Source organism: Gorilla gorilla, chromosome 14, assembly GCF_029281585.2.
Source record: "Gorilla gorilla gorilla isolate KB3781 chromosome 14, NHGRI_mGorGor1-v2.1_pri, whole genome shotgun sequence".
Lineage (NCBI taxonomy): Eukaryota > Metazoa > Chordata > Mammalia > Primates > Hominidae > Gorilla > Gorilla gorilla.
In genome coordinates, this window is record NC_073238.2 from 105,973,703 (window position 1) to 105,999,003 (window position 25,301).

At 36.4% G+C, this 25,301-nt stretch overlaps 1 pseudogene; it reads right to left on the minus strand.

The window, feature by feature from the left end:
* Positions 1–22,494: 22,494 nt before the first annotated feature.
* On the minus strand, positions 22,495–22,991 carry LOC101130942 (peptidyl-prolyl cis-trans isomerase A-like; annotated as a pseudogene).
* Between the last annotated feature and the right edge of the window lie 2,310 nt (positions 22,992–25,301).

The following is a 25,301-nucleotide window of genomic DNA, read 5'->3' on the forward strand; positions in this document are numbered from 1 at the left end:
CAAAGTCCACCCCAGTTAAGAACAAGTGATCTAGATTATCATAAGTAAATGTAATAAGATAAAAGTTCAGAGGAGGAAGCAATCAAAATGGACTGGGATAGTAAAAGAAGGTTTCATGGAAAAAAATGAGAAATGAACTAGTTACTAAATGAAAAAATAGCACCTGAAATTGGGGAGGGGGTAATGGAAAGCATTACCAGCCTCTAACGTCCTCTTGCTGAGAAGCATTGTGAGCTTGTCAAGACCAATAATCATACGCCTTAACTTTATGCATCAAGTTCCCAGCACCAGCCCCTGGCACAGAGTAACTCTTAAAAATGTCTTCTGAGTGAGCCAATCAATGATGTTACTGTATTAACCCATTTTCACACTGCTGTACAGAAATACCCAAGACTGGGTAATTTATAAAGAAAAGTGGTTTAATTGACTCACAGTTCCACATTTCTGGGGAGGTCTTAGGAAACTTACAGTCATGGCAGAAGGGGAAGCAGGCACATGTTACATGGCAGCAGGTGAGAAAGAAGAGAGAGCACAAAGAGGGAAGAGCCCCACACTTATCAAGCAACCAGATCTCCTGAGACTTGCTCACTATCACTAGAACAGCTTGGGAGAAATTGTCCCCCAAATCCAGCCACCTCCCTCCCTTGACCTGTGGGAATTACAATTCAAGATGCGATTTGGGTGGGGACACAGAGCCAAACCATATGTTAGATTAGTAGATTGGAGTCTGAGTGTGGAAAATCTTAAAGAAAATCGAAAGGAATCTGAAAGCTATTCTATTAATTATGAGGAAATCTGGATGGATTTTGAGTAGAAAGATGAACTGAATAAAGCAAGCAGTGGCATACAGAAAATATTGGAGAGGCCAGAAACAAGATCAAGAAAGACCAGCCGAAACATTATTAAAATCATCTTGACATGAAGTAATGAGTTCTAGTACCAAGATGATAACAGTGGGAATTAAAATGAGGTATCAATGACAAGGAAAAATAACTGTGAGTTTCTCCTTACTGGATTTGGAGAAGATGAGAAAAAGGCATAAAAGAAACCTCTTAAGTCAGAATGACAACAAGGATAGTTTGTTAGTTTGAGAAAATAAGGAAGTCCAGAGAGAAAGAAAAATCTTGAGCATGAGGTGAGGGTACCCATACACATCACTGAGATGCAGGACAGATTTTTTTTAGGTTAATTTTAGGGTTATCTTTCAACAAAAGTGATAGTAGGTGAGAAAGGAACTAAAACGTAAGATAATTTGTTATCAAATTTAGGAATTACTTGCTAGATATTATTCCCATGAAAATTCATAAGACCCTTTGGATCACTAAAAGAAGTCATTTTGCAAAGATTTCTGAAGCCATTAGTCTGAATTCAAAGTCATTGATTTTATTTCTATTCAACAACTTTCATCTTAGACGCAAAGGGGTGGGGGGCAGTTCCAGATTACTGCATTATTTATACTCTGACAAGCCAGACACTGTTTCTTCTCAGTGCAATGATTTTCACGACAAAATGAACTCCAAATCACCAGTTATTTTAACATGGCAAACAAGTTTGAGAAAAAAGTTTATTGTAAAAACAAAACAAAACAAAGAAACGAGAGAGACTCTAATTTTCAAAATTGATTAAACTAGATTTTTCTCATTGTTGCCATAGTTTATGCAAACTGATTATTAATGACTTGAAAAAATAACTGTAAAATTATTTTAGTTAATTTTTCCTTCTTTCTCTTCATTTTCTATTTGGAAATATTTAAGTTGTTGCCCTTTAGAAGCATTTTAATATTGTAAGTTACAAGTTACCATGTATTTTTTGAGATTGCAACGTTGTATACTTAATTAAGAATACACTTTCATTTCAAAAACTAATCACTAAGCTAGGAATGAGTAAATGAAGAACAGAGGCAACTCAATCTCCAATATGCCTTAAAGGAAATGGGAATTTTGTTTTACTGTAAAGATGATTACCTAATTATCTTATTAACTGTGTAGGAGCGGAGTTTTTTGTTTGTTTGTTTTGTTGGTTTTTTGTTTGTTTGGTTTTTGAGATGGAGTCTTTCTCTGTCACCCAGGCTGGAGTGCAATGGCATAATCATGTCTCACTGCAACCTCGCTCTCCCAGGTTCAAGAGATTCTTCCATCTCAGCCTCCCAAGTAGCTGGGACTACAGGTACGTGCCACCATGCCCCGCTGATTTTTGTATTTTAGTAGAGATGGGGGTTTCACCATGTTGGCCAGGCTGGTCTTAAAGTCCTGATCTGAAGTGATCTGCCTGCCTTGGCCTCCCAAAGTGCTAGGATTACTAACGTGAGCCCCTGAGACGTTTTTAAATCATAACTTGGAGACCCTTTTATAACAGTTTGATAGGTAAAGGCAATCCTCTATCTAGCCTAAACATTAATTTTACATAAACTAGTGGGGAGAATGCCTGCACCTTTAAGACCTTTGGATGAATAATTTCATGAATAATGTTTCCTAAATTTGTGAAGTACACAGCCTGCACAAATTGTATGCAGTGGCCATAGGCACATCGCTGAAATTCACACAGAGGTAATTGTGATGGTTAATGTTATGTACCGATTTGACTGGGCTACAGGGTGCCCAGATATTTGATTAAAAAAACTCCGTGTTTCAGAGATAAGGTTAACATTTGAATCAGTAGACTAGGTAAGACAGATTGTCCTCTCCAGTGTGGATGGGCTCCTCCAATCCACCAAAGGCCTGGATGGAAGAAAAGGCTGAGCAGGAAAGAACTCACTCTCCCTGCCTGACAGTCTTTGAGCTGGGACATCAGAGATCACTTGACTTTGGACTCAGACTGGAACTTTCACCATCAGCTCTCCTAGTTCTCGGGCCTTTGGATTGCAGATCTTGGGATAAATCAGCCTCCACAATTGCATGAACCAGTACCTAATAATAAGTAAATTAATAAACAACGCATTGATTCTGTTTCTCTGAAGAACCCTGACTAACATACTAATATATTAGATCACGCTTTTAAAAAAATACATTTTAGAAAATGTGGCATTATCTGAGTCCATGCATTTATAAACCATAGTATAATGGGGATTTTCTATGTAATCAAATATTATTAATATCTAGATGAGAAGGGAAATTCTAAAGAAATTAGTAGAGTTTATGTGGAAAGGTTTGTATCAATTAAGAAACACACAAAAATTGGATTCTGATTATTAGTCTTTCTAATTGTCAAAGTACAGTATGATATAGAAGCATGAACTTTCAATCTTATTATCTTCAAAAATTGAAAGCATTATATTGAACAAGTTTAAAAAATCTTTGTCTAGTATAGACTTAAAATCTCAGACGCGTAATGCAGACACGGGTGTATCTAAAAACAACGTGTATCACTGTGTATTTAAATTTTAATTTTCTTTTAAATTTTTCATTAGTTATTAAAATTTTCAACCAAATTACTGAGTTCTAACAATTTTGCCTTTTGTGTGATAATATCTAAGAGACTGATTTTCTTTTCCGTTCTTAATATAATAATTTTAATTAAAGTAAGCACTATAAGGGAGCCTGATTCCTTAAGGTCAGTGTGAAACAGCCACAACAATAAACAAACAGATATTGTGGCTACTTAGAGATTTTATGATTTTCCCTGTTTTAAAAAATTGTGCAGGGAATTTGCAAGGCCCCTAAATACTTCTGAATATGTCATGGATTTCAGGAGTAAAGCAAGTTTCCGGAAACTTACTTTGCTTGTGGCAGAAGAAATCAGAATTAATTCCCCCACATCATATAGTCCCAAGGAGAATTGCATTCCCTTGGCTACATGAACTAGTATTTCCTAAGTATGGATCACAGAACTGAGCCCAAGGTAATTTACACCTAATGTATGTTGAATATTAATACAGATACATCTTTTAAGTGATTTTAAGGTTCTCACATGTAATAAAAATGTAAAATGATCAATCGCAATTTTATGTATGCCTTAAAACATTTTTTGTTTGTTTTGGGTTTTCACTTTTGGTTTTTGTGGTTTTTGTTTTGTTTTGTTTTTCTTATTTTGTCCTTAGGTAGATATTGTTGAAGGATACCTCAAAGTACCCAGATGGACAGGAGGAATTGCAGAACCTTAGGCTGGAGGGTATCCCTCAAAACAAGCAAGACGCAGGTGAGCCAGAAGGTGGAACTGGATAAAACTTATAAATAAGATCTGTGGGTTTCTGAGAGGTTGAAATTTAATAAAAGATAGTATAATAGAGCAGTTCAGAATACAAACTTAGAAGGGAATGCTTTTACACTGTTGGTGGGAAGGAACCTTGGTACAACCTTTATTGAAAACAGTATGGGATTTCTCAAAGAGCTGAAAATAGAACTACTATTCCACCCAGCAATCCCACTACAGGATAGCTACCCAAAGGCAAAAAATATCATTATATAAAAAAAAACTGCACTTGTATGTTTACCACAGCCCTATTCACAATAGCAAAGATATGGAATCAACCTAAGTGTCCATCAATGGAGGGTTTGATAAAGAAAATGTGGTATAATTATACCATGGAATACTATTTAATCATAAAAAAGAAAGAAATCACCTCTTCTGCAGCAACATGGAAGACATTGGAGGCCATTACCCAAAGCCAAATAACACAGAAATAGAAAGTCAAATACATGTTCTCACTTAAAGTGGGAGCTAAAGAATGAGTACATATGGACAGGTAGAGTGGAACACTAGACACTGGAGACTACCAAGGGGAGGAAGGTGGGAGGGTGGGAGCAGGGTGAGGGTGGAAAAATTACCTATTGGGTACGACGTTCGGTATTCCGGTGGCAGTTACCCTAAAAGCCCAGACTTCACCACTATGCAATACATGCATGTAAGAAATCTGCACTGGAGCGGGCACGGTGGCTCACGTCTGTAATCCCAGCACTTTGGGAGGCCCAGGCAGGTGGATTACCTGAGATCAGGAGTTTGAGACTAGCCTGACCAACATGGTGAAATCCCGTCTCTACTAAAAACAACAACAACAACAACAACAACAACAACAACAACAACAACAACAAAATTAGCCAGGTGTGGTGGTGGGAGTCTGTAATCCCAGCTACTAAGGAGGCTGAGGCAGGAGGATCACTTGAACTCAGGAGGCAGAGGCTGCAGTGAGCTGAGAGTGCACCACTGCACTCCAGCCTGGGCAACAGAGCAAGATTCCATCTCAAAAAATAAAAATAAATAAAATAAAAAGAAATCTGCACTTGTACCCCCAAATCTATAAATCTATTTTTAAAATTTTTATAAAGAACACAGAGTCAGACATGTAAAATTCCAGTTTCAGCCACCTACAAATCATGTACTCTGGGTACTTTACTTATATTTTTAAGCCTCTATTTATTTATCTGTAAAGTGAATATAGTTGAGCAACAGAGACAGGTAAGCTTCTATACCACTGGTAGAACCCCAGTCTGGAGCATGTTGCCAGCTCACAGGAAGCCAGGCCCCATTCACAAAATATGCCAAAGGGGCAGAATTTGTGTCATTTTATGGACTGGAGATTATTATTGTTGTGGACAGCTTTTTACAGCTCTGACTTTCCTCCATCTCAGCTAGCAAAGGTGCCCTGTGATTTTCAGTGCCACTGACGTCCTTTTGTCATGAATGTAAGGAGAAAGAAGGAGCTGCATTGTGGAGTGCACTGGATTTTTTGAGAAAATTTGCTAATCACTAGGGATAATATTGCTGTGACGCATAGTCCCTTTATTAATTGTGGGTTTAACTTAATCCATGAACGTTGTACATTTCATCATCATTTTTTCAGTTTGATCCTATTGTTATACTGGAGTTGGTGTATGTGAAGACAGCATTATGAGAAAAGAGAAAAGCTTATATCACTTCCTTACTTCTTTAATATCCTCTTCATTTTGGGATGACTTATTTTCCCTCCATACCTTTTGCTAAAATCACGTTTAGTTGAAAGTGAGAAAGCAAAGACTATTCTTTGTTTTTCCTTTCTGGTGTCAAAAGCAAAAATTAAAATCAAGGAAGACACCAATACCATTAAACGTCTGTCATTTAATCCATTAAAATTGTTTGTGTCAATTGAATATTCAAAAATTATTTTCTATTTATGACATTTATCATTTTTTATCTTTCTAGAACTAAATAGTTACACTAACCTATAAATATAAACACAAAAAGTTAAATCAGCTAACTCTCTCCTCCAAAATCTTTTTTAAGTACTAAAATTCACTCAACAGAAGACAATGATAAATTCATTTATGTAAGACAATTAAGGTTATTTATCCTACACTACAGTAAACCTGTTGATAGCTCTCTAAGGTTTGTAGCATCTTAAACTTCAATGTACACCATGAGAACTTTTAATTTCTTTCCATTCTTTGGTATGAATTTAATGTTCATTTAGCTGTGAAACATGTGCACCTTGTGTGTTGAAATCCACTTCATCTCTTATAGCAAGCTTGTCTAACACCCGGCCCATTGGCCACATGTAGCCCAAGATGGCTTTGAATGTAGCTCAAAACAAATTCATAAACTTTCTGAAAAAATTATGAGGGTTTTTTTTTTGCGATTTTTTAAAGCTCATCAGCTATCATTAGTGTTAGTGTATTTTATGTGTGGCCCAAGACAATTATTTTTCCAAAGTCGCCCAGGGAAGCCCAAAGATTGGACACCCCTCTCTTAGAGAGTTTTCCTCTTTCTCACTAAGCAGTGTGCATTCTAACTACAGAGGCTCTTTTAAATATTTAGTTCCAGTTACTTAAGATTAATTTAAATATTCTGGAACCGTTTCCCTCAAATGAAGACGTTTTCTATTATGCACACAAACCTACCTTAGAGCAGAAGTTACAAATTCAAACGCTACAGCAACAAACGTTTTGCTCATATAGCCCCTAAAGTAATTTCGGAAAAACTATGCGTCCGTCACGTATTTTTAAGTCATCTAAAATTTTTCATTATGCGTTTAAATAATTGCAATGCATTTGTTTTTCAGCATATCATAAATAAAACTTTTTTTTTTTTTTTTTTTTTTTTTTTGTGACGGGGTCTTGCTCTGTCGCCCAGGCCGGAGTGCAGTGGCACGATCTCGGCTTACTGAAAGCTCCTCCGAGGTTCACGCCATTCTCCTGCCTCAGCCTCCCGAGTAGCTGGGACTACAGGCGCCTGCCACCACGCCCACCTAATTTTTTGTATTTTTAGTAGAGACGGGGTTTCACCGTTTTAGCCAGGATGGTCTCAATCTCCTGACCTCGTGATCTGCCTGCCTCGGCCTCCCAAAGTGCTGGGATTACAGGCTTGAGCCACCGCGCCTGGCCATAAATAAAACATTTTTAGCAAAGCAGTTAAATCATGGTTTTAAATTTATCAAGTGGAAGCTAAACACTTTAATGATGTTATTTACCATCACCATTACAAAGAAAAGCTCATCTTTAACATTTAGAAATTTTATGCATTTTCTTCTTTTCCTTTAAGTTGTATTTCCATTCCTTTTCTCCATTGAACTTTATTTGTATGTAGTGTATTATGCTTGAAAATTAAAAATCACAAAGTATTTTAATGATTATGCATCAGGCTTTTCTATAACTAATACATGTATATAAATTTTAATATATTCTATATTTTATAAACAATTGATTAAAACAACATAAATACAATAGAAATCACAATGAACATAAAACAAAATTTTACTGTGAATGCATCTCTTACATGACATAGATGGGATTAGGTTTCCTTTTTTCAATTATTCCATATTTCATCTGGCCAGACTGATAAAGGGGTCAGTATCAATTCCGTTGCAATTTTTCATTCTAATTAATGTAATCTCTGAGAAACCTTATATAAACAAGTTTTGTTATTGTAGTGTCACAAATTTTTAAAACGTTTATGAGCTCTCTGTCAAAATCACATAACCATCTATCCTTAAAAGTTACTTTTTTGTATGCCATCAGCTGTCTACTTTATTAAGTTCTCTTCCAAACTTGTTGAAAGCAAAGAATTGGAAACCACCTAAAGTGTAAAAGAATTTTGTGAGCCGGGCACGGTGGCTCACGCCTGTAATCCCAGCACTTCGGGAGGCCGAGGCCGGCCGATCACACGGTGGAGACCAGCCTGGCCAACATGGCGAAACCCCATCTCTACTGAAAATACAAAAATTAGCTGGGTGTGGTGGCGGGCGCCTGTAATTCCAGCTACTAGAGAGGCTGCAGCAGGGGAATCAATTGAATCCAGGAGGCGGAGATTGTACCGAGCCGAGATCTCGCCGCGCCACTTCACTCCAGCGTGGGCGACAGAGCGAGACTCCGTCTCAAAAAAAAAAATAGAATTTTGTTCGTGTCCTATCATTCCCGTACTCAATTTCTAGGAACGAAATAAAAAAGTCTTTGCCAACACTTATCAAATGATTATTAAATAGTTCTGTCGTTCTTTCACCTGGAAATATTTAGTTTATCCCAAAAGACTCAGAAGAGTTGAGAAAATAAAAATATTGTTAATTTTGCAAATATAGTGTTAATTGCACATACAATGTTTTAAGTAAAAGTTTTATATTATTATACTTTTAAAATATATTTTCACCGTAACTTGGACCTGCAGATTTAGCTCACGTGATTTACAGAAAATACGTATCATATCTAATTGATAGAACCATCCTCACTGTCAAATGAATCAACAAAATTAGACTTATATTCTTATAAAAACAAAAAGTCAGAACACCATTTTCAATTCAAATATATATAATAGGAGTTTCACGGAATTATATAAATAAAAAACACTGACCAAGATGGATACTTAATTTGTAATAATGCAATCCAAGGTGTGTAGCTAAAATTTTAAGTTATATATAGACTGAGAAGGATAATACACAGTAGAGTGGCCCTCTGGTGTGCAGATTTGAGGAACAATTAAAAATAATAATTGAGTATCGAAGTTATAGCTAAAGCCGTTAATTTCATTGGACTTTCTAATAATTTTTTTCCTGTTTATTTATAAAACAGAAAGGTATATATTGCTAAATCATACCTGGATAGCAATCTGAAATAAGAAGAAAATTAAGATTGACTAAAGATAACTCTTTACAATTAAATTTTAAAAACTAAATAAATAAGTAGGTTTTTATTAGTTCAGTGTCTCTTATAAATACTCTTTAGTTGTATGAATAGAGAGACTTTCCCTCAATAGAATCATATATTTGTTCAAAATAAGTTTAATTAGTTAGCAAATGAGTAAAATAAACATTGTTCTCATAACCTTATTATTTATCTGAATTTAAAGCATCAAATAGGGACCTCCTTTCTTATGCCTGGCTTCTCCAAGAACCCAAAAATGGAATACAGGAAGGACAAGCAGCTCCCAAGTTCTGTGGTGCTCTGGTTAATCATTACAAGAGGCTCGTATAAAATAAATTGTATGCCCCAAAGCCCTACTCCACAGATAGATTTGGGATGGAAGAGGACACACCTTGTTTTCCATAGTGGAAGAAGGGTTATCATGAACTCAGGCAGGTTCTCAGTCAGACTAATTTAGGAAAGAATAGCAGAACTTGATAATCCAAAAACCAATTTCCTTAAAACCATTCAATCTGATTATTCTTCTCACGTACTCTCAGTCTCAAGGCACCTGGTATAAATGATGACTGGAGCCAGTTACAAGTGAAGATGCATGCACTGCATGAGGGGTGGGGCCAGTGGTGAACCAGAGGGTGCCAAGGGCCAGGTCTAAAAGGCTGCACTGGGAATAGAGAAAGTGTTGGCTTAACTTCAGATTTTAAGAAAATCTAGAAATCCCAATTTTTATTTCAGATAATCTAACTTTAAACTGTTGACTCAAAAACTTTGAAAAAAATTCTATGCACACCCAACAGAACACTTACTGCTACTTTTTGCTTTCTGCCATTGATAGTTTTCTTGTTGTTGCTCTTATTGTTGTTTTTGGCTTAAAATAAACACATTTTATTTCAAAGTATAAAAATATAATGATAACTGTATCAGAATTTTATGTCATTTCTTATATATAAATATTACAGATGTTCAAGGTCAACTATAAATGAAATTAATGAAATTCAGAATAAATCTTGGTAGCTGTCATCTAGAAAATTCATTCATTCAGCAGTCATTGCTGAGTATCTTATTTGCAGGGACATACTAGGCACCCTCAAAATTCAAATTAAAAAATACATGAATCTTTAACACGGAAGATAAAGCTTAAAAATAAATAGCAATAAAGTTGATACGCCTTATGAATTAGAAAGGTATTTTGAAAGCAGGAATATGGACTCAAAGAGAAATATATGATTATTCCAACTAGAGTGTAGTATTCATTAATAGTTTCTTTTTTAAAAAAGTATCTTCTGCTTTAAAAAATTGACGTATTTGAATCTCTAACAGTGTTAGATTATGAGTACTAAATATTTCTGCACAATATTTAGACAAAGAAAGCCAACAGAAAGAGAAAACAACTGCTACCAGTCTTGAAAACACTAGCATTTTTCTGACATATATTGTATAAGTTATGGAAATAAACTTTTTATATCCAATAGAAATTTGACATATCCTATACTCTAAAATATGAATACTATTTTATAAGTGTACCCTTTCATAAAAATCATGCTAATAAAAGACAATGGCAGGATATATAAAATTTCCATTGCCTTTCAAGTTGCAGGCATTCGAAAATATTAAGTAACAGCAAACTGAGGGAAAGGGGAATAATCTTGAGCTCCCAATTCTGCAAGGAGAAACAAAAAAAAAGTTGACAGCTTTTATCCTTTTATTTATCCAGGCTGTATACAGCAGTGCTGAGGAGCACAGGGCTGATCATCAGACAGACTTTGCTAATCAGCCTGGGTTTTAATCTAGGCTCTAATTCTTAACAGTGGAGCCAGCTTATCAAAGGGTTAGGTTTCAAAGTCAGTGACTAACATGAAAATAAGGTGCGCGAATTGAGCCACATTGGAAAACAACTCACTATCTCTTAATAAATCATAATTTCCAATTTTTTTCCTGCTTTGTTTCTTCCATTGAGTACCAGATAAACTAATTAGTGTATGTTTAAAAAATAAATAAACTAGTTTTTCACTCAGTGTTGACAGTGGAAAGGCAAGTGGAATCATCTGTATTATTTAATTTGTCATTTTGCTTTATCACATCTTCCTCCTTACAAGTATTACTGAATTCATGTAAGATTACTGACTATGCACATGTAATCCCACATCATGGTAAAGCCAGACAAGCTTCCTTAACAGTAAAATAATGAAAGTAACAACTCTTTCACCGAGATATTGAGAGGATTAAATGAGACAATATATATAAAATACTTGAGTGTGCCTGTCACATAGTAGTCACTTAATAAATTATAGTTATCATTAATTTAGTTCAGCACATAATTTTTCTTACAAATAAATATTAATGATAACAACAAAGTATTACCCTTCAAGTTTGAAGGAAGGGTCAAAGATCTGCTCCTGCTCCGAAACATGCACAAGGCTATTTTCATAAGGGGAATGATACCATCAGGGTTATGTTTTAGAAGGATGAACTGATACAGCCCCTGTTTGCCTCTCCAAATCCACTCTATCTCTTTTCCACCCTGCTTTGTGCCCGGGAAGGCTGACCTTTGTGGACTCCATCAACTGGTCTCCCTGGCTTCCAGTTTGGGTTTGTCCAATAAAAGACAATGGCAGGAGACTGAAGAGTGAGAGGAAGGTGAAGTCAGTGTTTGTTCCCCATTTCCCTCCAGGCCATGGTTCAGCAATGGCTGTGCTGAACCATGGTCTCTATCAAAGACTACAGCTCTTGTCACCTGGCCTCCTATAGCTAGAACTTTCTCTTTTCTACTTGTGGTAGGTGCTTGGTACCCTGCCCTCAGGTAACTGCTTCCCTTTGTTGCATGAAGATTGATTGTAGAAGACTGGAAGTAGAGAGAATGGTTACAAAGTACTTGTAGGTAGGAAATAATTAAGAGCTGACCAAAGTAGTGGATGATGAATCAGAGAAAACAAGACAGAAATAAGATACATTTTGAAAATATCTAATATAGGAGAGAAAAGCAACTATAACTAATTGGCTGAAAGAGCAAGGGATAAAATAAGTCTAAGAGGATGTCCAAGTATTTTACTTCAGCAAATGAATAAAGACTGATGCCATTCGCAGAGACAGCAAAGTAACATCATCTGATTTGCTCTCCCAATAACTCCTGGTTTCTATTATCACACTTTTCAAAATTGATCATTTGCTTCTTTGAGATACCTTTTGTATTTATCCAGTATTTGCTGGACAGCATAATTATTTGAGGTTTATCTGCATTGAGGCATGTATTCCTTTGTAGTGCTGAGTAGTATTTTGTTGTGTAAACCACAATTGTTTATACATTCACTGGTTGATGGACATTGGAGTTGTTTCCTGGCTTTGACTGTTACAAATAAGACTACTATGAACATTAATGTACAAGTCATTGAGGCTTGCATTTTTCTTACAGAAATATCTAGAATTTAAATGGCTTGGTTATATGCAGGTATATCTGTAACTGTTTAAGAAACTGCCAAACTGGTTTTCCAAAGTGGTTTCACCATTTTACATCCCGTAAGCAATGTGTAACGTTTGCAGTTTCTCCATCTTTTTACCAGCACTTGATAAGGTCATTCCTTTTAATTTTAGGTATTGTAATGGGTTTGCAGAAATAGTACATTGTATATTTATGTTGTATTTTCCTAACGAATAATGATGTTGAGCATCTAGTTATGTGCTTATCTGTTCATGTCGTTTGCCCACTTTTTCATGGGATCACATTTTTTCTTGTTGAGTTGTTTGAGTTTCTTGTCAACCTTGGATATAAGTCCTTTGTTCAATGCACAGTTTGAAAATATTTTCTCCCATTCTGTAGGTTGTCTGTTTACTCTGTTGATTATCTCTTTTGCTCTGCAGAAGCCTTTTAGTTTAGTTCACTCCCACTTGTCTATTTTTGGTTTTGTTGCATTTGCTTTTGAGGTCTTAGTCTTAAATTTTTTGCTTAGTCCAATGTCTTAAGAGTTTTTCTTAGGATTTCTTTCAGGGTTTTTGTATTTTCATGTCTTACATTTAAGGTTTTAATCCATCTTGAGTTAATTTTTGTATATGGTGAGAAATATGGATCCAGTTTTTTTCTTCTGCATATGCCAATTTTCACAGGGTGTCCTTTCCCCATCGTGTGTTTTTTTTTGGGGGGCTTTGTCAAAGATCATTTTATTGTAGGTTCTCTATTTTGTTCCACTTATCTATATGTCTACTTTTGTGTCAGTGCTATGCTGTTTTGGTTACAATAGTCTTGTAGCATAATTTGAAATCAGGTAATGTGATGCCTCCACCTTTGTTATTTTTGCTTAGGATTGTTTGGACTATCTGGGCTCTTTTTTGGTTCCATATGAATTTTAGGATTATTTTTTCTAATTCTGTGGAAAGTGATATTGGTAATTTGATAGGAATTGCACTGAGTCTTACATTGCTTTAGAATATGTGACCATTTTAATGGCATTGATTCTTTCAATCCATGAGCATGAGATGTTTTTCCATTTGTTATCTACTATTTCTTTTATTGGTGTTCTGTAATTCTCCTTGTAGAGATCTTTTACCTCTTTGGTTAGCTGTACTCCAAAGTATTTTATTTAATTTTTTGTGGCTACTATAAATGAGACTGAGTTCTTGATTTGCTTCTGAGATTGAACGTTATTGGTGTGTAGAAATGCTACTGATTTTTGAACATTAAGTTTGTAACCTGAAACTTGACTGAAGTCATTTATCAAGTCTAGGAGTCATTTGGAGGGGTGTTTAGTGTTTTCCAGGTATAAGATCATGTCATCAGTGAACAGAGATAATTTGACTTCCTCTTTTCCAATTTGGATGTTTTTTGTTTTGTTTTTGTTTTATTTCTTTCCCTTGCCTGGTTAGGATTTCCAGTATGATGTTGAATATTATTTGAATCTTCTCTCTTTTTTTTTGGTTAGTCTAGCTAGCAGTCTATTGATTTTCTTTATCTTTTCAAAGAAACAACTTTTTATTTCATTGATCCTTTGTATTTTTTTGTCTCAATCTCATTCCTGCTCCGATCTTTTTTATTTCTTTTCTTCTTTGTCTAGCTCCTTGAAGTATGACATTAGGTTGTTAACTTAAATTTTTTCTATCTTTTTATGTAGATATTTTGCTATAAACTTTCCTCTTAGCACTGTTTTTGCTATATCTTAGAGGTTTTGCTATGTTGTGCCTCCATTTTTATTCATTTCAAACATTTTTTTGATTTCTGCTTTAATTTCATCATTTACCTGAAGATCATTCAGGAGCAAGTTGTTTGGTCTCCAGGTGTTTCTATAGCTTTCAGAGTTTCTGATGGTATTGATTTCTAATTTTATTCCACTGTAGTCTAAAAAGATATGCAACATGATTTCAGGTTTTTAAAAAACTTATTGAGATTTTCTTTATGGCCAAGCATATGGTTTATTTTCAAGAATGTTCCATGCCCAGATGAGAAAAATGTATACTCTACAATTGTTGGGTGGAATATTCTGTAAATGTCTATTAGGTCCTTTTGGTCTGGCAACCAGTTTAAGTCCAGAATTTCTTTGTGGATTTTCTGCCTTAGTGATCTGCCTAGTGCTCTCAGTGGTGTTTTGAAGACTTCAGTATTATTGAACTGCTCTCTATCTCTTTACTTAGGTCTAGGAGGATTTGTTTCATGAATCTGGGTGGACTGCTGTTGGGTACATATAAATTTATAATAGTTACATCTTCATGTTGAATTGAACCCTTTATCATTATATAATAATCTTATCTTTTTAACTTTCATTGATTTAAGGTCTGTTCAATGTGATATAAGTATAGCTACTCCTGCTTGTTTTTGTTTTATGTTTGTCTGGTATATCTTTTTCACCCCTTTATTTTGAGTCTGTGTGTGTATTTACCTGTTAGGTGGGTCTCTTGTCGGCAGCAAATGGTTGAATCTTGTTTTGTTTTGTTTTATCCAATTTTCCAGTCTATACCTATTAACTGGAGCATTTAGGCCATTTACGTTCAAGGCTAATATTGATATGTGAGGTTTTGTTCCTGTCATAATGTTGTTACCTAGTTGCTTTGTAATCTTGATTGTGTAATTTCTTTGTAGGATGTGACCTTTGTACTTATGTGTGCTTTTATAATTCTGAGTACATCCTTTCCCTTCATTTTTATGTTTAGAATTCATTTGAGCATTTCTTGGAGAGCCAGTGTACTGGTAATAAATTCCATTAGCATTTGCTTATCTGAGAAAGATTTCATTTCTCCCTCATTGATGAAGCTTAGTTTAGCAGGATATGAAATTCTTGGCTGGCATTGTTTTCTTCAAGGAGGCTGACAATAGGACCCCAGTCCTTTCTGGCTTTTAAGGTTTCTGCTGAGAAGTCAACTGTTAGTCTAATGGGATTTCCTTTATAGGTGCTTTGATGCTTCTCTCCAGCTGCTTTTAGAATGTATTCCTTCATGTCAGTTTTGGATAGCCTCATGAATATATGCTTTGATGAGCCTTGTCTTGCAGAGATTATTCCAAATGTTCTTTGAAGTTCCCGTATCTGGATATCTAATTATTTATCTAGAACTGGGAAGTTTTCTTGAATCATTCTGTCAAATACGTCTTCCAAATTTTCTATTTTTTACTTCTTCTCCCTAGGAATGCTTATAAGTTATAGTTTTGGTCACTTTACATAATCCCATATTTCTTGAAGGCTTTTTCATTTTTAAAATTCATTTCTCTTTATTTTTGTCTAACTGGGTTAATTCAAATAATGGGTCTTCAAACTCTAAAATTCTTTCCTACACTTGGTCTACTCTGTTGTTAAATTTTCTACTATATTTTATAATTCTTTCAATAAATTTTTCTTTTCCAGAAGTCCTGTTTTTTTATGTATCTATCTCTTTAGCAAATTTTTCATTCCTATCCTGTTTTCACAATTTCTTTGTTTTGATTTTCAACTTTGTCTTGGATATCATTGAGCTTCCTTATGATCCATATTTTGAATTATTTATCTGTCATTTCAGAGTTTTCATTTTGCTTATGATCCATTGCTAGAGATCTAGTGTGATTCTTTGGGGTGTCTAAACACTCTGTCTTTTTTTTTTAATTTTAGATTCAGGGATACATGTGCTTGTTTGTAACATGGACAGTACATGCTTAATAGTGGAGATTGAGCTTCTAGTGCACCCATCACCCAAATATTAAACATGTATCCAAGAGGTAATTTTTCAACCCTAACTTCTCTCTCACACTCTCTCCTTTCAAAGTTCACAGGACACACTGTCTTTTTGTACTGCTAGAGTTTTTACAATGATTCCTTCTTATTTGAAGAGGCTGTCACTTCTTATATTTGAATTTGCTTTCATTTGGATTGGATTTTTAAATTTGTATTATCCTCTCCCTTGAGGTTATAACTGTAATGTATGTTGTGTGTCATCATTTGGCTTCAAGACTGGACACTTTCAGGGGACCAAGGCTCCCTATGAGTTCCTTGGTTGTAGATGATTTTTGCATAAGTGGTTTTCTCAAATTCTGGTTGTTGTAACAATGTATGGAGTGTATAAGCCAACTAACTGTCTTCCACAGGGCTGCAGGTGTCTCAGCAAGCTTATCTACTTCCTTAGCACTATGCCCTTGTGTCAGCAGGTTTTTCATTTGGTTGTGCATTTCAGTCTCCAGCCCAGTACGTGGCACTTACAAGTAACAGCTGACTGTTCCTCGGATACCCCAATAATGAATGAAATCACTTGTCTTGACAGGGGTTGGGGGGATACCTCCTGGTGGGATGCTCTGACATCTTTGTAGGGGGTGTGCAAGAGGGGGCTGCATCAGTTTCTCACCCTGCCAGGCAGAAACATGATCCACTTCCCTATCAGACCCCATCCCAGGGCTCACAACCTTCAGTTCACATAAGTACTGTCTTTTACTTCCAGGCCACAGTGCAACTGAGGTCTGTGAAAAATGCCTATCCCACAACTACCACTGAAATGGCTTCAGGGTGGAACCTCTTTCCTCAGCCCAAAACAGACAGCCCTCAGCTGGTCTGCATGCCACTGCAGGAACACTGCCACTCTGCATATAAAGGGAGAGATGAATCTTTCCCTTTGTGCAAGCCTGGGCCAGTGGGCTCACTTTCAGTGGGGGTACATCACCCTGCATGGCACTGGAAGAACTTTCTCCAAGTCCACCCATGCCAGCTCCCAGTAGGAGAGGTCACAGTTGTGTCCATAACAGTGGACAGGGGGAGCAGGAGAAGACTTCCTCTCCATGTTAATTCCTGGCCAATGGTGCTGCTTGCTGCTGAGGCAGAACAACCCTTCCCAGCTTCAGAGATTAGCACCACACCCATGTCTCCATTGGGAGGGTTCCAGTCACTGTCTGGTCACAAGCAGGAGGGCTCTCATGCAGGGAAGAGCAGACAATCTGGTTTCCTTTGTTTCAAGAGGTCTTTTAGTGGACTGCAATTCCCCTTCCCCTAGGAGAAGCCCATGCTGAGAGCTAGATCTCCAGGGATTCCACAGCTCCCCAGGGTGCTGCCAGCCCCTTGTGGCTGCCACAGTCAGAGTGGGTTCTGAGAAATGTTTGTGGGGGATCTAGTGATGCAGAGAAACATGAGCTGAGATTTCCTTGGCGGGATAGTGGTCCACAATGTTTGCACAGCAATATGGCACTGGTCACCTCACCTTGCATTTGAAGGAAGAGCCAGCAAACTTGTGCAAGATGGCTGCCCTGTGCTCTGCTTTCCAGAAGTTCACAAACTGCCACTCACAGCAGTGCCTGGTCTCTCAGGGACAGAGGGGTTCTCTGACAATTCAGCAGTCAGCAGTTTACCGCTGGGATGTGGGAATAAACATACACCCCCATCTACCCTTTCCATGGGACTCCAATTTCCTCAGGGATTAATCTTTGCCAGACTCCTGCTGCTTTGCTTTTCTGCACCTCAGCTTCTTCCTGTGAGTTCTCTGACGGGTTCCAACTCTCTTCCCTCAGCACTCCACTCAGGCCATGATCATTCTCCCGTAACTTTAGACCTCCTTTCTGACAACTGGTATACAACGTCTCTAGTAAGCCACGGTTTAGGAGACCGGAAAGTCCAATTTCCAAGCAGATTCAGTGTCTGGTGAGGGCCGTCTTCCTGGCTCATAAAAGATGTCTTCTACCTGTGTCCTCATATTGTACAGAGCCATATGCCTTCTTTAGTGAAGTGTCTGTTCAAATCTCTTGCCCATAAAATCGGGGCTTTTTTGCTTGTTTTCCGACTGAATTTTGAGAGTTCATTAAATATTCTGGATCCATATCTTTATTAGACATACGATTTGCAAATATTTTCTTCCAGTTTGAGGCTTATCTTTTCATTCTTTTACCATGTTTTTTGAAGCGGAGAAGATCTTAATCTTGGTGAGGTCCGATTTACCACATTTTTGTTTTATGAATCGTGCTTTTATATCACAGCTAAAAACTCTCTCCGTCAAGAATACGATAATTTCCTCCTGTGCTTCCTTCTAAAAGTTTTATAGTTTTAGAACTTATATTTAGGTCAATGATAAATTTTGAGTTAAATTTTGAAATTGTATGAGGAAAGATTATACTTAACTTTCTTATTTTTCACCTATGGAATATCCATGTGTTTCAGCATTAATTTTTGAAAAGACTATCCTTTCTAAACTTTTTCAAGAATCAGTTGATAATATGTGTGAGTGTATTTCTGGACGCTATTCTGTATTATGATTCAGTTTGTCTGTCTTTACTCCAATACTACACTGTCTTGATTACTATCGTTTTTAAGTCTTGAAGACAGGTAATTTCAGCCATCCAACTTTGTTCTTTTTCAAAGAGTTTAGTTCTCTACATTTTCATATAAATTTAAGAATCAGGTTAACAACTTCTACAAAAAAGCCTCCAGGACTTCAACTGGGACAATGTTGAATCTATAGAACAATTTAGGGAGAACTGATATATTAATAATACTTGAGTTTTCCAATCCATTAATATGGCATATGTCTTCATTTATTAAATATTTTAGAATAATCTCAATAATGTTTTGTAGTTTTCAGTGTACAGATCTTGCACACCTTTTTCAGGTTTATCCTTAAACATAAACAACTTGTATTGCAATTATAAAAATAATTTTTTTAATTTTAATTTCCAAGTCTCCATTACTAATATATTTTGGGAGACAATTCTCCAAGAATATTTTTATGGTCCAGGCCGTCTGAAGAAAGGGTGCTACAAGATGTTTGCATAACTGCCTAAAAAGCTAAAGATAGTGTTTCTTCTCTTCACTTCTCTTCAATGTTCTGAAAGAGCCTGTGTGTAGATGGCATTTCCTCTCTAAATGTTTTGAAGGATTTACCAGTGAAGCTCTATGGGCCTGGAACTATATTTACAGAAAGGCTGGTAACTAAAAGTTCAATTCTATAGTGAAGGCAGGGCTACTTGTGTATCAATTTATTTTTGAGTGAACTGTGGTAATTTTTACCTTTCTAGGAACTTACTCACTTTATCTGTTTTGTTGAGTCCATTGGCATAAAGTGGCTCATAATATTTCCTTATAACTTTTTTAATAACTTTGAAATATCATGTAAAAGAACGTTATAAACACTCTCATTCCTGAGGTTTTCTCATGGTGTTTTCTCTGTTTTTTTTTTTTTAACCTTACTTTTTCATGGACCATGAATTAACTCTCAGCTTTATGTAAAACTATGACTCCACAGCTAAAGTGTGCATTGTAATCCTAGGTGGCTTTATCTTCCTCAGCTTGACAAATATTCATTTATTCTTTCAAAATTTGTTATTATTTAATTATATTGGAAAGGGCTCCCAATGTTTTTAAGCCTTTAAATCCATTAAATAAACGCTAAGTCAGGATTTTTCTTACATGGACACGTAAGTTTTAGAAAGTAATTATATCTCTACATAAACTGTGAACCCTGCTCAAAAAATTAACAAATGCTTACATGCTGAGAACCTAAATATCAAAATATAAAGAAAATGGAGCCTCTAAAAAATCTTTTATTCCTCTGGGTTTTTATAAGCATTCCTTTTTATAAGCAAACAATTTGTGTGCACCCAGCACTAGGGTTCATTCTGAGAGAAAATTGAAAAAAATGCCTCATCACCCACTTGCCTCAAGGACACAATTAACTAAAACGAAAATATGTTGATGTTTGCCTAACCATTTTAGTTTTAACCCAATACTTAACATTACATATGCATACAGGGTACTAATAGAATAATTGTGATTTTTCAATCATTAGCATGAAAACAGTAGACTAAAACATAGGCATATTATGTAAATAGAGAAGAAGTAACAAGGAAAAATGTCTTGACTCAAATTTGCAAACTTCTGTAAATTTTTGTGGGCCTAAAGATTGAGAGATTGTTTAGTACTACTACTGAATTTCAGAATAATTTTGCATTATACTGAAACTCTAGACTGCTCTTGATTTTTCTGAAGCTTTTGTTTAGATTTCCAACTCCTACTGTTTCAATAGCTATCTGAAGATTATTCTATTAAGAATCAGATATTGGGAAGTCACATTTGTTTTAAATACGTATTTTCTTCTGTATGGTTTTCAGAGTGATTTTCTTCTGTGCCTGGAGGGGAGTGAAAATCTGTCATTTCTCTAACAGGAAGCTAGAGAAATACCCAGCTTAGATATATGGTCATGTGCAGTTTCCTGTTACATTCCAGGAATTGTTCTTGGGTATAAACAGTCATCTTCCAGGGGGCAGGTCATGGCTGCATCTGCCTTGTCTATCACTCTATATTTGTAGAATATATGAAATATCTGGCTAAGAGCTGTTAATTCTGATATAGCACAAAGTCTCCATTTATTGGACGTGTCAAACTTTTGCCAAGCTCAGTTTAGTAAGCACAACTTTTAGGCAAACAGAATGTCATTATTGATTGGATTCCATGCATTGTTTCCCCCAAATAAAGCATCCTTGAGTTGATTGATTTTACCATGTTGAAAAGCATGTTTTAATGGGGAATTTCCAAAAAACTGTGTTAAGCTTTCCAGTATCTGCAAACTATAAACAAAATAAATAAGACCTGTCTATAAAAATGTCTACAACATAATCAGAATACAAGAATATTTGATTTGAGAAATATTGAAAAATAAAACACAATCTTCTGAATAATACATGTTATATTAGTTATGAGTTAGGATTTTACTTCATAGAGACATAGAATCCTATACTCAATGACTAGATAGAAATGTGGATAGGACATGAAGGATTAATCCCAAAGTTGATTAAAGGTATAAACTCTGTTACGTAGCCAAACACTTGGCTGTGTAAACGTAAATTAAATAAAGTTATTATCTTAATTCCTCAGACTCACCAGCTACATTTCAAGTGCTTAACAGTTACATATGGTTAGTGGCTATCATATTATACAGTCTAGATATAGAACATTTCCATCATCACAGAAAGTTCTATTGGACAGCAATGGTATTCAGAATATAACACACAAAGAAATATTTTTAAAACTAAGATTGTTGTTCTTAGAAAAAAAGGAATGAGCATATGAAATGAGCATACAATGTGAAAATTTTTAAGCTGTTTCTATATAGTTTCAAAAAATGGTTTCAGTGTCTCACTCAATTTTTTAACTAAATTGATAAGATGCTTTAAATATCATTACATAGTGCAGAAGGGCAAATACAAATGTTCTGAGACATTAAACATATAATCTGGGGGGATACTTAAGGAAAAGAATAACAAATTAGTTACTCAGGAGAACAGTATTTTCAGAATGAAAAATGAAATCACAAGAAACTGCAAAATTTTAAAAAACTGACAACTATCACAAACATCAAACATTCAAAAAATATTTTTATTGACTGTGTAGTGTACCTTTATATGTTCCATATTTTGCCTCATCATATGACAATGGTTCTATGTAACTTTATAGAGAAAGAATAGAGAGATAATTCAATCTTCCTTCTAGGATGGTCAATTGAATTTTTTAAAAATGAAGTTAGGATGCACAAAAACATAACTTCATACAGACATGTGCTTTTTTTAGTACCCATAGGTTTGTGCCCTATAAAAACATATTCTGATCAATTCTCCATTGTATAATTCCCCCAAAAATGAAAAAATATATGATACACTGATCATTGTATATGCTACATTATCAAATATTCCCAATAAGGGAGATTTTCCATTTTGATTAGGTATTGGATTAGGTGTTGATGAGAACCAGTTCTCTGCCTATAATTTTACATGTCTGACAAATAGAAAAATCTTCCATAGATCAGCTTCTAGATCTGAACACTTCAACACTCATTTTTTTTTGTTATTTAGTTTTTATTTCATAATCATAAATTTAACTCTGCAATCCAGCTAGGCATGGAAGGGAACAAGGAAAACACGGAACCCAAAGGGAACTGCAGAGACAGGACAAAGATTCTAGGATACTGCAAGCAAATGGGGTGGAGGACTGTTCTCCTGAGCTACAGAAGGAATGGTCTGGTGGTTGAGATAAAATACAGGTCAAATTTATTTGAGTTGTCCACTGTCAGCAATGCTGACCTTCTTGCTGGTCTTGCCGTTCCTGGACCCAAAGTACTCCAGGGCCTCCACAATATTCATGCCTTCTTTCACCCTGCCGGAGACCACATGCTTGCCATCCAACCACTCAGTCTTGGCAGTACAGATGACAAACTGGGAACCATTTGTTTTGGGCCCAGCATTTGCCATGGACAAGATGCCAGGACCTGTATGCTTTAGGATGAAGTTCTCGTCATCAAATTTCTCCCCATAGATGGTCTTGCCACCAGTGTCATCATGCATGAGAAGTCACCACCCTGACACATAAACCCTGGATTAATTCTGTGAAAGCAGGAACCCTTATAACCAAATCCTTTCTCTCCAGTCCTCACAGCATGAAAGTTTTCTGCTGTCTTTGGAAACTTGTCCACAAACAGCTCAAAGGAGATGCGGCCCAAGGGCTCGCTGTTGACAGTGAAGTCAAATAACACAGTGTGGTTGACCATGGCTGATAGTAAAGGGCTCACAGCGGCGGCGGCATCTGCAAAGCCTTCAACCCTTATTTGTTCCCACTTCCCATGTAGGTCCAGTGGCAAGTGTCACAGGACAAGCTCATTTGATTTTAAAATGTCTGGTCCTACATCTTTATTTCATGACACTATGTAAGTCACCAGTGGGTACCAAGTAGTAATACTCCTGGAAACAATTCCTGTCATGGGATAACTAGCAACAACTGAACTACACATAGAAGTGAGTCTGTGAACTACAAAAATATGTCCACCACACCAAAATACATGTATTCAACATTAGACTTCCCTTTAGCTGATCTGCAAATGTCCATGACCATTCTCCTGCTATCTAGCACCAAGAGAAAGCATGATAACAGTAAGTATGGATGAGTGATAGTAATCCAACTGAGCACAATTAAAATATCTTAATTTTGCAAATGTTATGAAAATATACGTCCATGCAACACAATGCTGGGATCCCTCCCAAGGCCCTGTAAGGGACCCCTGCAAGTGAGAAGCTGAGAAGCTAGACTCCATTGGTAAATCTAGCTCTGATAAAGGATGCATTCCTTACCAGCACCAAGAACTGAGGAATAGAGTTTGAAATATAAGGATTCCAATTAAATATGAGATAGCTTTCCTGTCAGTGTTGCTGAATGTTGACATTATGACTGAATAGATAAAGACTTACAAGTTCAATATTCTAGAAGCTGTTTACCTTTCAGTTCTTTTGCCCTTGTTTAAAATGCAGAACCTGCTCAACTTCTGATAAGGTTAAATCCTGAGAAATCTATCATAAGTTGAACATATCCTAAGTCAAAAATGCATTTAAGGCCAGGCACGGTGGCTTGCGCCTGTAATCCCAGCACTTTGGGAAGCCGAGGTGGGTGGATCACTGAGCTCAGGAGTTCAAGACCAGCCTGGTCAAAATGGTGAAACCCCATCTCTACTAAAAATACAAAAAATTAGCCAGACCTGGTGGAGGGTGCCTGTAATCCCAGCTACTCTGGAGGCTGAGGCAGGAGAATCACTTGAACCTGGGAGGCAGAGGTTGCAGTGAGCCAAGATCGCACCACTGCACTCCAGCCTGGGCAACAGAGTGAGACTCCATCTCAAAAAAAAAAAAATGCATTTAATACACCTAACCTACCAAATATCATACCTTAGCCCGACCTACTTTAAACGTGCTCAGAACACTTACCTTAGCCTAGAGTTGGACAAAATCATCTTGCAACATGGGGCAACATAGCATATTGGTTGTTTAACCTTGGGATCCCGTGGCTGATTGACAGCTGTTGCTGCCCAGCATCACAAAAGTATTGCACCACATACTGCTGGCATGGGAAAACATCAATACTCAAAGTACTGTTTCTGTCTAATGTGTATCACTTTTGTACCATCTTAAAGTTGAAAAAAATCATAACTTGAACCATAAGTTGGGGACTGTCACACAGTAAGTGGTAGCTTCTAAAATTTTCATGATTCAACATCCACATTTCTATAACATAAGGTAATTGGAAAACAAGTCACAATGATATATGTCTACCTTAAATAATTATTTATGCTATCAGAGAAGCATAGCCATTCATGAATGAAGCATATTTTGAAGAGGTTAAAAAGGAAACTAAAGGTAACACTAGGCACTCACTTTATTTATCTTCAATTATTAGTCAGGCTTTATCAAATTCCTGTTCTATCCTTTGCTAAGAACAGAACAGTTTTTCCTCCTCTCTCTGTTGTCAGGTCACAAACAAAACTCTGCTATTATGTGACTACAAAAACATTTGGTTTTTCCCTTGCTAAAAAGAGATAGGCTGCATTTTCTCATTTTATTTGTCTTTCCCGGTTCTATTCATTACAAAAACAAAAACAAAAACAAAACACAAAACAGCTGCCCCAGAAGGATGTTAGGTAGATACCGAAAACCAGAGCTCTCCTCAACAGTCCGTTCTCTCCAGCCTGCCTATACTGGGCAAAAAATGAACACCACAGTCGGGCACGGTGGCTCACGCCTGTCATCCCAGCACTTTGGGAGGTTGAGGTGGGCAGATCACGAGATCAGGAGTTTGAAAACAGCCTGACCAATATGGTGAAACCACATCTCTACTAAAAATACAAAAATTAGCTGGGCGTAGTGGTATGCACCTGTAATCCCAGCTACTAGGGAGGCTGAGATAGGAGAATCGCTTGAACCCAGGAGGCGGAGGTTGCAGTGAGCCGAGATTGCGCCACTGCACTCCAGCCTGGGCAACAGAGCGAGACTCTGTCTCAGTAAATAAATAAACAAACAAACAAACAAACACCACA